This window comes from Rhineura floridana, chromosome 3, assembly GCF_030035675.1.
Source record: "Rhineura floridana isolate rRhiFlo1 chromosome 3, rRhiFlo1.hap2, whole genome shotgun sequence".
Lineage (NCBI taxonomy): Eukaryota > Metazoa > Chordata > Lepidosauria > Squamata > Rhineuridae > Rhineura > Rhineura floridana.
This window is the reverse complement of record NC_084482.1, coordinates 123,927,862-123,943,208: the sequence shown is the minus strand read 5'-3', so window position 1 is coordinate 123,943,208 and position 15,347 is coordinate 123,927,862. Positions and strand designations below refer to the sequence as shown.

The 15,347-nt window shown below is 39.8% G+C and overlaps 1 protein-coding gene across 8 annotated transcripts in view; it reads right to left on the bottom strand.

The window, feature by feature from the left end:
- DAG1 (dystroglycan 1) overlaps positions 1 to 15,347 on the bottom strand; it is a 113,809-nt gene that overhangs the window by 80,853 nt on the left and 17,609 nt on the right. The gene's annotated exons all lie outside the window — the stretch shown is intronic.

Here is a 15,347-nt window from a genome sequence, read left to right as displayed (position 1 = left end):
AGGGATATGTGAGCATGCCAGTATATTCTTGTGAATGCTCTAGTTCTGCAAACTTGTGTCCCAGAGGAAATCCCTGCACAAGATAAAGTGGTACTTTGGTTATGGAACAGCCCTCCCAGGAAGGTGTGCCTGGTACCATCTTTGTGTTCTTTTTGTCACCAGGTGAAGACCTTTCTATTTACCCAAGTCTTCTAAATAATTTATGTGGTCTGGGCCTCTCAGATTAAATATGTGTTTTTAATCTGGGGGTGTTGTAAATGCTGTTGTGTTTATTTGGTTTTGATATTATGGTTATATTTTATATTTATTTTATTATTTGTTGAAAGCCACACAGAAAACTCTGTGTTATAGGGCAGCACACAAAGGTCAAAAATAAAGTTGTAACAGGTCATACCACAATTTCTCAGGCTTTTATGAATGCCTTAATTGGTTGCAGTTCTGGACACACCTAGGGCATCTTGCTCCCATCCACAACCTACTACAGCTATTAACTGTCTATTTTACAGACCAGCACTGTCTAAAAACAGTTATTAAAGCAGGCCTACCTCCACAGAATAACTGACCTGATCTTACCCAGAGCTTTCCTAGTTCCTCTCTCCCCTCCCAAAATAAGAATGTAACCGACGATGAGAATAGAAAAGGCACAGGGAGAAGCCAGACTGACTCCAGTAATTTAAAAACCATGCCAAACTGTTTGAGAGACAGTAAAAATAGTTTGGCTTTCTCTTCCTTCCCAAGACCTAACTTTGCAAGAAACTGCAACATACAGCATATCTAAATGCTAAGCCTAAAAACTCAGTTTTTTTAAACTATTTATCTAGAGATCCAGAGGAAGAAAGGCCAGCAAGTCAGAAAGCTGGCTCCTTAAAATTTATCTGTTCTGGGCCAAGTTCCAAGCAGTGTCAATTGCCCTGCTAATTTAAGAGATTATATCCTTATTTCAGAAAACTAAACATCATGAGAGATTCTCCCTTTGGCCCATGAACTGCTCACATCTACAAGCACAGAGAGCAAAACAGCAAACCAATTAACCATAGCACAGAAAATTCTCATACACCAAGGAAGCCCAAGAAATACTGATCTTGCAAATGTCAGAAGGTCAAAACTAACTCCCCCATTAAAACCACAAGTGATGTATGCCCGAGAAAGAATTCCTAAACTAGTAAATTAGCACATCCAATAAAAGCAACATTCTTTCTACATGGTTACTATATAGCTTAAATTGCATAATTATGTTTGAAGAGATTCAGAACCAACCATCCAGACCACCATGGTTGTATTTTCTCACTAAGTGCACCAATTTCACATGGTAGCACCATAAGCCCTCTTATTTGACATAGCTTGCTACAAAGGCCAACCTCCCCCCCCCCGACACCAACATTCCTGACATTCATATGCTGACGTCCAGCTTCAGATTAATTAAAAGGCACAAATTAAAAGAAACATTAAATTAATCTGTAACAAGAATTGTTTGCTACATTTGTATTTCTTTTGATAAATAAGTCAGTCTCCCTGCAAGAAGTTGTATTCTTTTCTGCTTATCATATCAAGTGGCAATTACCACTTTATAGGGCATGACTGTATCATCAGCACCAATTCAGGAATCAGATCTTCATCAAATGCACATATAGTCTTGATAAGTGCCAATCTACACTATAGTGCCAAAGTTTCTCTCTCAAAGCTCAGCATTCAGATCCCCCCTCTTTCCAGATGTTTCATTCAGATAAGCAATGGGGCACCTCATGTCCTCCTAATGATGCTGGGTTTTAATTTCCATCAGTCCCAGCTAAAATGGCCAATAGTCAAGAATGATGAGAGTTACACTATCCCATCATTATCCGGAGGGCCACAGGCACTGATCAAGATGCTACACAGAATCCTATGTGTGAAGAAAGTATACCAGAGATTTCTGATATTCTTGATTCAGAACCCCAACATTCCCTGAATGCAGCTGGAAAAACAATTGGCATGTATTCAAGTCATTAGATGAAGAATATGCTGCTCAGCCTTCTACGCCACCCAAAAAAGGCCTCTGGCAGTTTTGTGCCAAGGCCCAGAACTGGTTTAGTGGTTGAAATACAGCATTATACAACAGTATTCTTCTTTTACAATCCTCCTGTCTAATAGGATACAGCTGAAGTGCAGAAAAATACAAACACATAACAAGGGAAAGCAACTTCTAATTTGATAAAACAGATTTATGTGAGGATTAAAATGTTCACACTGAAGCTTAATGAGATCATTTTCTGTACATTTTCTAATGAAGTCTGGATCTACTATATGGTAATTCTAATAAATCTTCAGTTTTAAAGACAAGAAACAACCTGAAAATTCTATTTCCCATCTTCACCACCTTAGACAGAAACATATGGGAACTGTAAAGCTCTATGAAGTAGTTTCTCTTTTAAAATGACAGTGAAAACCTTTTAAAGCAGTGTTTTAAAATAATATTGTTCTAACCATTTTATGTGGCTGCAGATTTTGTGAGATTCAATATTTAAAGGTAGCAATGAAATATTTCCATCTGGCCGATTTACTAAACAAGCAGCACAAAGTACTTTCAAATATCTTCAGGTATTTGGTCTAAGGGAGTCTGTCAAATATATTGCTTCTGCAATGTGATGGCAAGGTGTTACACTAACACAACCTCCAAATTATCTTGCTTATTTTCCTCAGCATCTTTGTCTTCTGTATCAAGTGACAGTGATTAATGTTTGAACACACACAGTATTAACATTAAGAAACAAAAAACATGAAGAGTTAAAAAGCTTTTTACAATTCATGCATATCTTCTGTTTTCTGAAGTCTTTCAGAAACTGGCCTGACTGAGACACAATGATCTGAGTCTGATAAACCATAGTTTAAATTGAACTGAGAATGAGTGTTTATGTCCATGTGATTTCTCCTCACTTCTTATATCCTTAATTCAATACTTCTGGGGTTTCTTTCTTGTTTCCTGTTACATCAAAACCAGGAGACCAACTATAGTCGCAGTTTGCAAACAGGGAACAAACAGTGGTTTGCAGTCCTGGCTTACAATCAGAGCTTGAGACACAGTCTCCCCAGTTTGGATGTAATCGGAAACTGTAGTTTAAGAAATGCCATCAGTATTTGGGACAAAGAAGGAGCAGAGGAAGTATGCAGATATAACACTCATTCTTTTGTCCAATAGCCAATGTTTTATTGGACTGATATTGTTTCATCTAAATTGGGCTACTGATTAGAGGAATAAATGAAATATGCTAGTATTTTCATGAAACTCATTCACTGGGATAAAATCAGAAAAAATGCATTAAAATCAATAGATACAGGTTGAGAGCAAGTTTTAGATAAAATTAGCTAACACTTGTAACCAGACTAAATGTATTTTACTCAGAAGCAAGCCATCCTAAGACAGGGCTTACTCCCAGGTAAATAAGCAGAGGAGTGTATCCCTACCTAATGTGATGTACTAGGAGTCCCTCTAAAAGAGCACGTTCATAGTCTGAGGGTGCTCCTGGATCCATCTTTGTTGCTAGAGGCCCAGGTGACCCCAGTGGCTAGGAGTGCCTTGTACCAGCTTTGGCTGGTAAAACAGTTGTGGCCATTTTTGGACCAGGATGCACTGGTAACCACAAGGCTGAATACTGTAATGCGCTCTACGTGGGGCTGCCCATGGGGCTGGTCCAGAAGCTGCAGCTGGTGCAAAATGTGCCAGCACGACTGCTCAATGGGGCAGGGTTTCGCCTACATGTTACCACACTGCTGAAAATTGCACTGGCTGCCCATTAGCTACCATGCCAGGTTCAAGATTCTGGTTTTTTGGGGGGGGTTGCTAGCAAGCAGAGTGGCTGCTTAAACCAGAATCTCCAAGAACCAAGGGACAACTTAAGGCAAGGAGTGACATACAAGCGTTAATTTTAAGACATCGATCACCACATCTATGAAGTAATGCTTCAGGGACCGCGTGGCCCAAAAACAAAAGCGGCGAGACTAGATCTTAGGAACGAAATTGAAGCCGGGTTAACAGAGCTGTCAGATGAGGCTGGAACTGACAATATGGCATGGGGCGGTTCAAAGGCCCCAAAAGTCAGGAAACTCATAGGGGCCTCCAGGAACATGGGAGACTTTGATGAATTCATTGATAAGATTAGGAAGGCCCTTACAGCAGATTGGGCATCCGCTTTACAACCACTTGAGGCAAAAATAGGAGCCTTACCTGATCAAATCACTCCTATTTCTGAGACAGCTAATACAGCACTGAAGCTAAGTCAGGATAACTAGACGGAACAGCAGTTGTTAAAATGGCGACAGAAGGTCTAGAATTAAAAATGGAGGAATATTCCAATAGAGAAAGCCTCAAAAAATTCATATCAGAGGGATCCCTGAACAAGAGGAGGGCGGAGGTGCCCCCTATTTTTGATAAATTGGTTAAATAACATGCAGCTTGATATCACAGTGTCAGCTAATGACATTGAGACAGCTCATAGGGTCCCAAGTTCAGGCTCCAAACCTTGTGACTTTGTTATTCGTTTCGAACATTACTGCATGAAGGAGAAAATCTTTAAAGCGCTGTGCAATATACGTGAGCTAAAATATGGGGAGCATCCACTTGAAATCTTTCAAGATATCAGTCCTGAAACCCTGCATAGATGAAGGGCTTTTCACCCATTCACTGCGATCTTTAAAAAGGCAGAAATTGCTTATCGTTGGGGCTTCCCCTTTAAGTTGGTAGTCCAAATTCATGGCCGGTTTCTAAGTGCTGGAGATGAACAGCAAGCCGAGAACCTGCTGTGAGAATTGAAATTTATGCTGATGGAAGGAAGTGATGAAGGGGGGGGCAATTGCAGTTCAGAGCAACCATGGATTACAAATCAAAAGAAGGGAAACAAAAGGAAACCACGCACCACCATGCTGTTATGAACACTGAAAGATAGTGAGAGTTTATTGTGATTATAAATCGCTCCACATGCACCTGCTTATAATTTAGTGCTTACACTCCCCATGGGAACGAGATGGACATATGTACCCCCATTCTATGCAGCCCCCTGGCACCCTAAATGATCTGAGACATTTTGATGCATGGCCTGTAGGCAGCTGGCATCATCTTGGGCTTCAGTTACAGTTAGTTTCCATTACTGTTCAAGTTTGTTTTATGTCGTACTACAGATTGTCACACCATATACTCTCCAGCAACTCCCCTTCATACTGGGCAATGAATAGTGCTTTCATCACGGTGGGATAAATGTCGACAGCTGAGTCCTACATACGAATCATTTCACTCAATGTGAGAGGGCTAGGATCAGTAGTAAAAAGGGCACAAGTGGAATCAGCTTGGAAAAGAGCGCATCCAGATATAATCTTTTTATAAGGAACGCACCACAAGAAAAACCCCAAATTTCGTCTACTACAAAGTTCCTGGCTGGGTGAGCAATACTGCGCTCAAGGCTCCTCTAAATCACAGGGAGTTGCTATTATCTTCTCGAAGGCATGTCCATTCATTATAGATGACCATTTAGCTGACCCAGAAGAAAGGTTCGTATTTGTAAAAGGCTCGTTGGGATCGCAGAATCTAACCTTAGGCTGTATCTACGCACCTAACAAGAGGCAACACAGCTTCCTCAACTCAACACTAACCACTTTCCAACATTTCCATGAAGGTGAAGGTATAATAGGGAGTGACCTTAATTTATGCTTGGATGCCGCACTAGACAGCTCTTCAAATCATTTTTTTTCAGTCGTGGGAAGAGGAAAAACAAAATACCTCATTTACAGACATGGCTTGAGAGACACATGGAGGGAGAGACATCCCACTGAGTACACGTTCCATTCTTCAAGTTTTAACTCTAAGTCATGCATAGACTAAGTATTGGTCACTGATTCTCTGTGGCAGGGAGTATCAAAGGCAGAGATTGGCATTATAACGGTGTTTGATCATACAGCTAGTAAATAAACTAGCTGTAGAAGAGGTTATGCAACAAACTTACTCATGGTCGTTTCGCAATGGATTACTCGCTGATGCAGTGGCCCGATCCCATTTGAAGGAAATGTTAGATTTCTACTTCTACTGATACCCCAGATGTTTTTATGCAAACGCTATGGGATGCAATTAAGCTGGTTATTAGGGGCCAGTGCATCAGCAAGATGTGCAGACATAAAAGGGAACAAGAGGCTGTCACTAAAACAATACTGCAAGAAATTGCCTCTCTGCAGCGGGCATATCAAGATACTGGTTCAATTCACTCTTTCAAGGCTTTAACTGCCAAGCAAGCAGAGCTACAGATGGTAGAAACAGAATCAATAAACATAGCTCTAGCACATATGCAGAGTACATATTATGAATTTGGCAATAAAGCTTCACGGCTGTTAGCGCATGCCCTTAAAAAAAAGAAAACAAGGAACCTAGTAGCTAGACTACAAGATGACAGGGACTACTGGTTTATGATATCAAGACAATTGGGGATATCTTTGTAAAATTCTTTTCTACCCTGTACTCCTCCGACAGCCCCTCCCAACTTTCCATTGAGGAATATTTAGCCCGGGTGGGTCTGGATAGACTGTCTGATGCATACAGAGACTTTCTGGATAATGCAATAACAGAAAAGGAGGTGGATGAAGCAATTAAAAAACTAAAAAGAGACAAAGCTCCAGGCCCTGTTGGTTTTACCGGGGACTTTTATAATGCATTCAAGGATAGTCTAATCCCTCAGATGACTAAACTTTACAATGGAATTCTCCAGGGGGACCCTATATCCGAGTCCTGGAAACTCTCAAAAACGGCATTAATTCCTAAGCCTGGGAAGGACCCAACATAGGTTGGATCCTAAAGGTCAATTGCACTAATTAAAGGTGATATGAAACTATTATTGAGCATCATGGTTAACAGACTAAACACCTTTATAGATAAACACATTGCTTCAGACCAAAAGGGCTTCATCCCAAACTGCAGCATCTCTGATTCTATAAGAAGAGTCTCGTATGTCATCCATGAGGTTTGCCATTCTAAATCCCCGGTGGCATTAATGTCCCTGGATGCGTTCAAGGCCTTTGACAGAATTGAATGGGACTTTTTGAAGGCACTGTTGGAAAAAATGGACTTTAGGAAAAATTTTAGACAGTTAATTAGCCAGATTTACTCGAAGTCTGTGGCAAAGTTGGCAGTAAATGGAACAGAAACAACAGAAATACACCTTGCCAGAGGCACTAAACAGAGGTGTCCTTTATCCCTTCTGCTTCTGCCTTGGTGGTGGAGGTGCTGGCGAAACAAATTAGAGACAATTGTGCAATTCAAGGTGTACAGGTTTGGGGTACTGAACACAAGTTGAATTTGTTTGCTGATGATATTTTACTAATGGTCACGAATCCTAGGGCAGTTCTCTCCCCTTAAAAACAAATCTTATCGCAATTCCATAGTGTGGCTGGATTGGAAATTAATCATACTAAATCAACAATCCAGTAGAAAAAGTAATATACATTTGCCATTTATGAAGGAGTCGGGAGTCGGACAGTAGAAAAATAGAGGAGTCTGAGTCGAAGGTTTGACATACCGACTCCACAGCCCTGGTTTTTGTCATGAAGATAAATATAGCCAATTCAACGCATGGGAAGGCAAAGGAATGTATCGTATTAAGGATATCATAGTAAGAGGTCACCCCATTACAGGTCAAGAGTTGACCAAAGCACTGCAACAAGATAAGCCACTTGGTTTCAAATCCTAGATTCATTCTTTTGCATCTAAATTATTAAAAAAAGGAGACAGACTACAATCTTTAACAATGTTTAACGCTTTAAGCTCCAATCCCACACATCATCAGAAAGGGGTAGCATCTAAACTCTATACAATGCTCACTGATGAAAAAATAGGGAATACCCAAGGTTTGCAAGCAATTTGGGAGGAGGAATTGGTAACTAGGATAGATGAAGGTTGATGGGATGCAATATGGACCAAACCCCCATTTAAAACAATCTCCGCTAAGATTCGGAGGCATCAATTAAAACAGCACACAGATGGCACTGGACTCCAGTCCAACTATCTAGAATAACTAAATTCTTCCCCCACTACATGTTGGCGAGGTTGTGGGGAAAGAGGATCCTTTCTACATATGTGGTGGGATTGTAGTGTGGTGAAACAGTTTTGAATAAAAATAACTGATGAATTATCTGCAATAACAAGAGAAAGCCTAATTCCTGAGACAGGCTTAGCACTACTAAAGCTGGAAAGTGATCAAAATCCTAAACTAAGCCATAAGGAATTACTCTCATTCCTATTAGCTGCTGCCAGATTGATTATAGTGAGGCACTGGAAGTCTTCAAATTGCCCTGCTACAACAGAAAGGTGGAAAGCAATGTGAGAAATAGCACTATCTGAACGACTGACCCAACACCATAAAGTTCTTAGAGGGGAAGCAGAAAACCATCATTTTGATGTAGTATGGTTCCCCTTCCTTAGCTATATGAATGATTCTCAGAGGTTAGATGCCCTCCCTTACTCAGATAAACATGTGGAAAGGCTATGTAAAAGTATCACTGTAGAATGAAATGTGTTATAACGTGGTGAACTAGTATACTCTGTAAGTGGGGAATTAATTAAACAATGCATTTATGTACGACTGTCAGTTAAATAACTGTTAAGTGTTCAAGGTTTAATGTATCTGTTGAAAATAATAAAAACTTTTTTTTTTTTAAGATTCTGGTTTTGGTGTACAAAGGCCTATGCAGCTTGGGACCAGGTACCTGAAAGATCATCTTATCCCTTATATACCCAGTTGGTCACTGTGCTCTGCAGGTGAGGGCCTCCTGCAGACACCATCTTATCAGGAGGTCCATTCTGCACAACATAGGAAGCAGACCTTTAGTGTTGTACCACCAACACTTTGAAATTCCTTCCCCTTAAATATTAGGCAGGCGCCATCTGTTATTTTTTCGGCGCCTGCTGAAGACCTTCCTCTTTCAACAAGCCTTTTAAATAGAGACCTCATCCTAGTTTGCATCTGTGTGGGAATTGCTTTTTAAGGTGTTTTTAAAGCTCTTTTAAAAAAAAACAGGTTTTTTAAAAAGATGTTTTAATTTAATATGTTTTAAGATGTTTTAGAGGGTTTTTGTTTGCCACCCTGGTCTTCTTCTGGGAGGAAGGGTGGGATATAAATTCATTCAATCAATCAATGTTAAATTAAGTGAATATCCAGATTTACTCCTTAATAACATTATATGGATGTGTTTTTTCTGAACTCTAAAAATATGGGTTTCTTCTGTGTTTGCATAATAACTCTATACAGGCCAGGATCTTAAGAGCTGCTTAACTCAAAGGCTTGGACATGCACAATAGGATTTCAAGTTTTTCCTTTGAATGTCAGAACCTCCTTCCCCAAGTCATATCTAACAGTGCTTTTAAAATTCCCTTCAGAAGGGGGATTCAAAAGAAATCTTCCATGAAGGGAAGGAGGCTTTTTCAAGAATCAAGCCCAAAGCCTCCTTAGGGGCATGCTGAACTAGCTGCAATGATCTCTGGATGCAGGTCACTCCTTTTAAGTCCAAATAGAATCTTCCTTTTCTTTATAACAATATTGTTTCTATCCTATTTTTCCAACTGGTAAGCTACGGCACACTCAGGTACCTTCAGCAGCTTGAGCTCTACTTTCACAACTGAGTACATTTGGAATTGTTGCATACCGTTAAGGCATCAATACTTTTAAATTTACTAACTGTTTTACTAAAGTGTTTTTTAAAAGAAAGAAAGAAAGAAAGAAAGAAAGAAAGAAAGAAAGAAAGAAAGAAAGAAAGAAAGAAAGAAAGAAAGAAAGAAAGAAAGAAAGAAAGAAAGAAAGAAAGAAAGAAAGAAAGAAACAGAGTTTGGATAAATACAGTAATTCAAGTGGATTCCATGTGGCATATTTCAAAAAATTGAAAACTACTGTATTCTTGCCAATTGGTTCTCCCCTGCAACCCAGTTGTGGGCCAACAAACTGAAGACTCATGTGATAGGGGACAAGAATACTATAAATTATTTGACTACTGAACTCCACTGGTAGGAATGGTCTCAAAGCACAGTAAGATATCCTTGGACATTTAAGCTGATAACTATGGCCAAGTACCATGGAGTGTTGTATTATTCTTTTAAGCCAAATTATAATCAGGTTTCAAGTCAAATGCCTTGCCCTATAGCATTAAAACAAACTTTTCTTAAATGCTAAATACTAATTTTCTGGGAATAAAAGCCCAGTAACAAGTTTGTGAAGACCAAAATGGTCCTATACTGATTACAGCAAACACACTACAACTTTTTATCCCATGTTATCTTTGAGGCTTACAATTCTTGCTCATAGTTCCATGTACTCAATATAAATAATGACAAAATAATGGAAAGCTAAACCACTGAATTAAATATAAGCCATCCAATATTATAATAGTACATCACTCTTATGCAAGAAGCTAGCAGGGCTGGGGAGGGGGGGTCCCTGTCTTGCATTAATGGATTGGTGTGCCCCTCCCCCAAACCTGCAGCTAATTAGTAATAAAATCCTAACAGAAAATTGTTCCTAAAAACACAAGGCTCACTGAGTATAAAGGACCAATTAGGACACAATTTCTAAACTCAGAAAAACTCTAAATTTAAAACAAGCCATGGAAGAAGTCTTGCAATGCATGTTATGAAGAAACATATGGTCTCAATTCAAGCTAAAATAACAACTTATTATGCCATAAGATTCATTTGAAAATAAACTGACTATGTCTATATAGTAGGACCTCGCTTTACGGCATTCCGCTGATGCGGCGGCTTTCAATCAGGGGAAATTCCCCGTTTTAAAGCTAATTTTGCTGTTTTGCGGCATTTTGCAGCATGTTTGCACAACGCAACCCATTAAAGTCAATGGGTTCTGCTTTACGGCGATTTCCGCTTTACAGTGGGGGCCTGGTCCCTAACCCACCGTATAAGTGGGGCCCTACTGTATCAACTTTAAATGACTGATTCACCTTGTAAATCTCTCCCACAGTGGGAACATTTGAAAATGTGACTTTGTAAGACTTTGTATTACCGGCTTTTAAATGGCAAATCAAATTAAAGCTGATCCCATGAATTAAGCAGTATACCACAGCAGTACAAATATATAGCAGTTTACTGAACACCAAAATGAATTAAAGTTTTTCAGCTTGTTCCCTAGCTTAGACTAAGAGACACACAAACCTCAAATCAAGAATTCACAGACCTTTCACACATTCTGATTAACATAGGCAGGTATAATCTATTCCAATCTTACTATTGTGGTTGGGGTTTCGGAACACAAGCTTTCATAAATTCATTAGCTTGATCACAACTGGTGAGCCCCTGCACTTTTAGCAAAAGCATAGTTAATAAGAAATCACCTTGTGTCCTTCACAAATAACTTTGTGGGGGGGAAAGAGAGAGGGTTCTTCTCCTGCATGTTGCATTGTTTTAAAAGGGAAGAGGAGACTCCCCCTTTCTTTCCCTATTATCTGCAGGAGAAAGGATAGCTGGGGTAATTTAATCCTTTGCTACCTCCTGCTTCTTCCCTGGACTCTCCTCCTCCTTGAGCAGGGGTTTCTGAGACAAATGCCACAACAGGGAGGAAAGCAGCTGATAGGGGGATGGTTAAGTTCCTCCCACCACTTTTCCCCTCCAAGTTGATCACGATACTCTCTCCTGATGTTGGTTCCTTATAGCATCTCTGTACACAAATCCATGGACACCTTCTTTGGCCTCAAGGAGGGAATGAGACAACAATATGGTCAGGCAAACATTGAACTTTATTATTGCTTGGATCATTTGCAAAAGATCTAAATGTAGTGAGATGCAGGAAGCTAGGAAAGTCTGTCTGAAAGTGTTTGGGAATGGGCACAATTACCCTATCTTTGCTAAACAGAGCTACCAGTGATTCTAAACTAAAAACAAAGGACAGGGCATGCCTAACTGAGCATTTGCTCAGCCTGTACTATGACTGGAAAATCAGACTGTGGGAGGGAGGTAAAGAATCCAGCCAAGCCCTGCAAAATATTTCTCTTCTTTGACAGGGCTCCAGGCTCAAACACCAGTTTAATCTTGAGAATGGAGCAAGTATTTAAGTAGTAACACTCCTAATTGTAAACTCTTATAGCTTATATACGAAGATTTACTAGCAGTAGACCTTTCATGAAGCAAGGCTCAATGCGTTTTATACAGTGATCCTCTGCATGCTTACTTCTGAGTCTAGAGTTCAATGGTGCTTACTCCCATGTAAGTATGCACAGGATTATAATCCTAAAAGGATATGAAGTCACAAGTTTATAGTCAGAAACAACCAGTAAATTTCAAAATCCAGTGTCAGGCAATTATTAGGACCAAAGTGTCACAAAATAGCAAACAAACAATTGAGTTCACTGTATTATAACTGATTTCACATTTACCCCACCCCACCCCCACCCTCTTGGGGCCATACTGAGAACTCTAAATGTTCTTTCATAGCAAAACCCTGGTTTCATAATAAATTCTAAATAGAAAATAAAGCCCAAAGAATAGGTTTCCAAATCTAGTGGGAAGAGTTTCAGCGATCTAACTTTAAAAACTGTATACGACACCAACTCCAGCTTATGAATACGCATGCCACACAAAAGTTAAGGTGCAACATAACTCTTACTTACTGAAAGACCTGTCATTCTTTATTAACTTCTGTAATAATTTCTTGGACAGCACAACAGAATAGGCCTTTCTATTGGCCAAAATATGCCCACACTGGGGGTTTTGTATCAAACAAAAGCATTTATAATATTTGAGTTTAATAAATTACATGGGTTGTACTCAAGTTATGCAAATGAAATCTGCTAATTCAGTGGAGCTTTGCCAGACTCTCCTCCCCACTGCAGCCTGCCATTTCCCCAGAAAAGCCTCAGAAGGTCAGAGAATTCTCAGGAAAGTCCTGGGATTTGCAAAGGGAAGTTGAAGTGGGGGGGAAGGAAAATGGCAAAACCCAGACATCAGCATCAATGGAGCACAGAGAAAGAAAGCCCTGTTCTCATGTGGATTTAAGGTCATGTAGCTTGAGATACAACCAAGTTATATGAGGGAGGTATTCAACTAACCTGTCTTGTCAGTGCAAGGATTACCATGAGGCCAACAGGATTTCCCCTCCCCCTCTCCATTCTGCTCCAGAAGGTTGGGGAAACCCCTAGAACAGATTTAGGAGGCACTTGGGGAGGAGAGGGGGAGAACATTCCATTGTGCCTGCGGTAATCCTTGCACTAACAGGACCCTGTTTTAGTGCTACGTTGGATACATCCTTTACAGTGGGGGGAAAGATTGAAATTGGAAAGGAAAAAGTAGAAATCATAATGTGTTCATTTATCTAGATAGATCCTGAATTACTATAAAAATGCTTATCAAATGTGGGGAATCTTTGGCCCTTCTGATGTTACTGAACTACAACTCCCATCAGCCACAGCAAGCATGGCCAATGGCCAGAGATTATAGAAGTTGTACTTCAGCAACATCTGGAAGGCCAAACGTTCCCCAGACCTGGCATACAATAGTGCTGTAGTATTATGATGGGATTGGTCTTCAGCTGGCTAGTAGAAAAAAATGGTTGGCTATCAAAGCTAGCCAGAAATGTATGGACCCATCTAAGTGCACAGTATTATCATAGGTACACAGCATGACTAGGTATCAAAAATAGTTTCCTGTCTGTTTTCCCTGCCCTACTTTGATAGTATTAGAATCTATACAATCTAATACTCAAAGGGATTTTGTAAGTAAGGGAACAATGAGCTGTCCACTTTTGGGATCCCATAATTCTAGAGCTATATTGTTTGAAACATAAAAGTACAGCAACTTTTGCTCATTTCAAGAAACACTCATTTCGTTTTGACAAGGTCCCTTACACAATTCACCAGATGCATCTTTATGGAGACACTGTTTAGAAACACATGGGCATATTTTACCTCTCAAGAAAAACTCAAAGGCCAAACCAGTCTTTATGTCAAACTGTCTTTTTGACAGGCATGTGTCAAAAAGACAGTTTGAAATGCCAAATGATTTAACTACAGAACGGACAGTGATGGATAACAGTGTCCTAAATATCTGCTAGCAGCATTTCTTTGTTCAAGCATGCTGTTGTAGCCTCTCCATTCTTCCTGGAAGCAATATATTTCCTATCAGGAACAGGGTGAATATACCACAAAAACAAGGGGATTTTATCATCTGCTCAGGGTCTGGTTGTGTTGGCAGCTGCTCCTCGGCTAGTTCAAAACCACTCTTAACTCAGATGACAAGTTGACAGGAAATCAGAAGAACAAAAAAGTTCTGTCAGAACAAAAAGAACAGAAGCTTGTAGTATCTTGGAAATCTAGGGAGCACTTTCGGCAGAAAGAAACTCAGTGGGGAAGCCACCAAAGCCATTACTATGCGTAACAGAAAATGGCTATTCTGTTGACCTGTTTCTTGGGACATCCTTCCGTATTAGTATGCCAAAATACAGTCATGATCTTTATAAGGGCATACACACTACAGCTGTCTGAGTTCCTGATACAGTGCTATGGTGAACAGAAGTGCTCTTGGAAGAAAGTTTCTCTTCCACTCCCAGGACATCACCACAAAGTGATTCATCCATGCAAGATGTGTCAGTCCAGCAACCATCCCTAGTAGCCAGAAGCCTGGGAGGGAACCAACACATCCTGAATATTCTATATGAGGACTAGATCTTGTCTAACCTCCAAAATAAAAATATGTAACTATGCCCCACGTTGACAGAGATATCATCCTTTCAAGTGACTGTACAAGTGAACCTAAAACCTCAGCTGCCAAAGACTCAAAGAAGCATTTTAGATAGTAAGCTCCTTGGGGTAGAACTTGTCCTCTGCAAATCACCATGCATACTGATAGCAGTAAGATAATGGTAATAAAAACACTAACAATAATAAAAACATTAACAAAAACACTACTACTACTACTACTAATAATAATAATAATAATAATAATACCACCACCACCATAATTGCCACAATTTAGCATTCTATTAATCAACCTTGTAGATACGTCCACAAGAGTTACTTGTCCTCAAAAGTGTTTTTAGCTTGCCTGTCCACACAGTACATCAATTTTGGCACATCAATAGACTAAAAGTGTCAGCTATCCCTCTTCCAACTTACAAAAAGCTTCCTTGCCTAGTGATCTAGGGGAAATTCCAGGCAATTTGACAGGAGCAATTACAAACCTGATATAAATGCATTTTTAGTAACCTAACCAAAGCTGCTTCTCCAAGCTGGTAAACATTTGGCAAAAAAATGTTCCAGAACTGGAAGGTCACCTGACACACGTTTACATGAATCAAGAAAATCAACATAAGACAAAATGTTTGCTTCAAAGATGAGAAAATTAGATAACT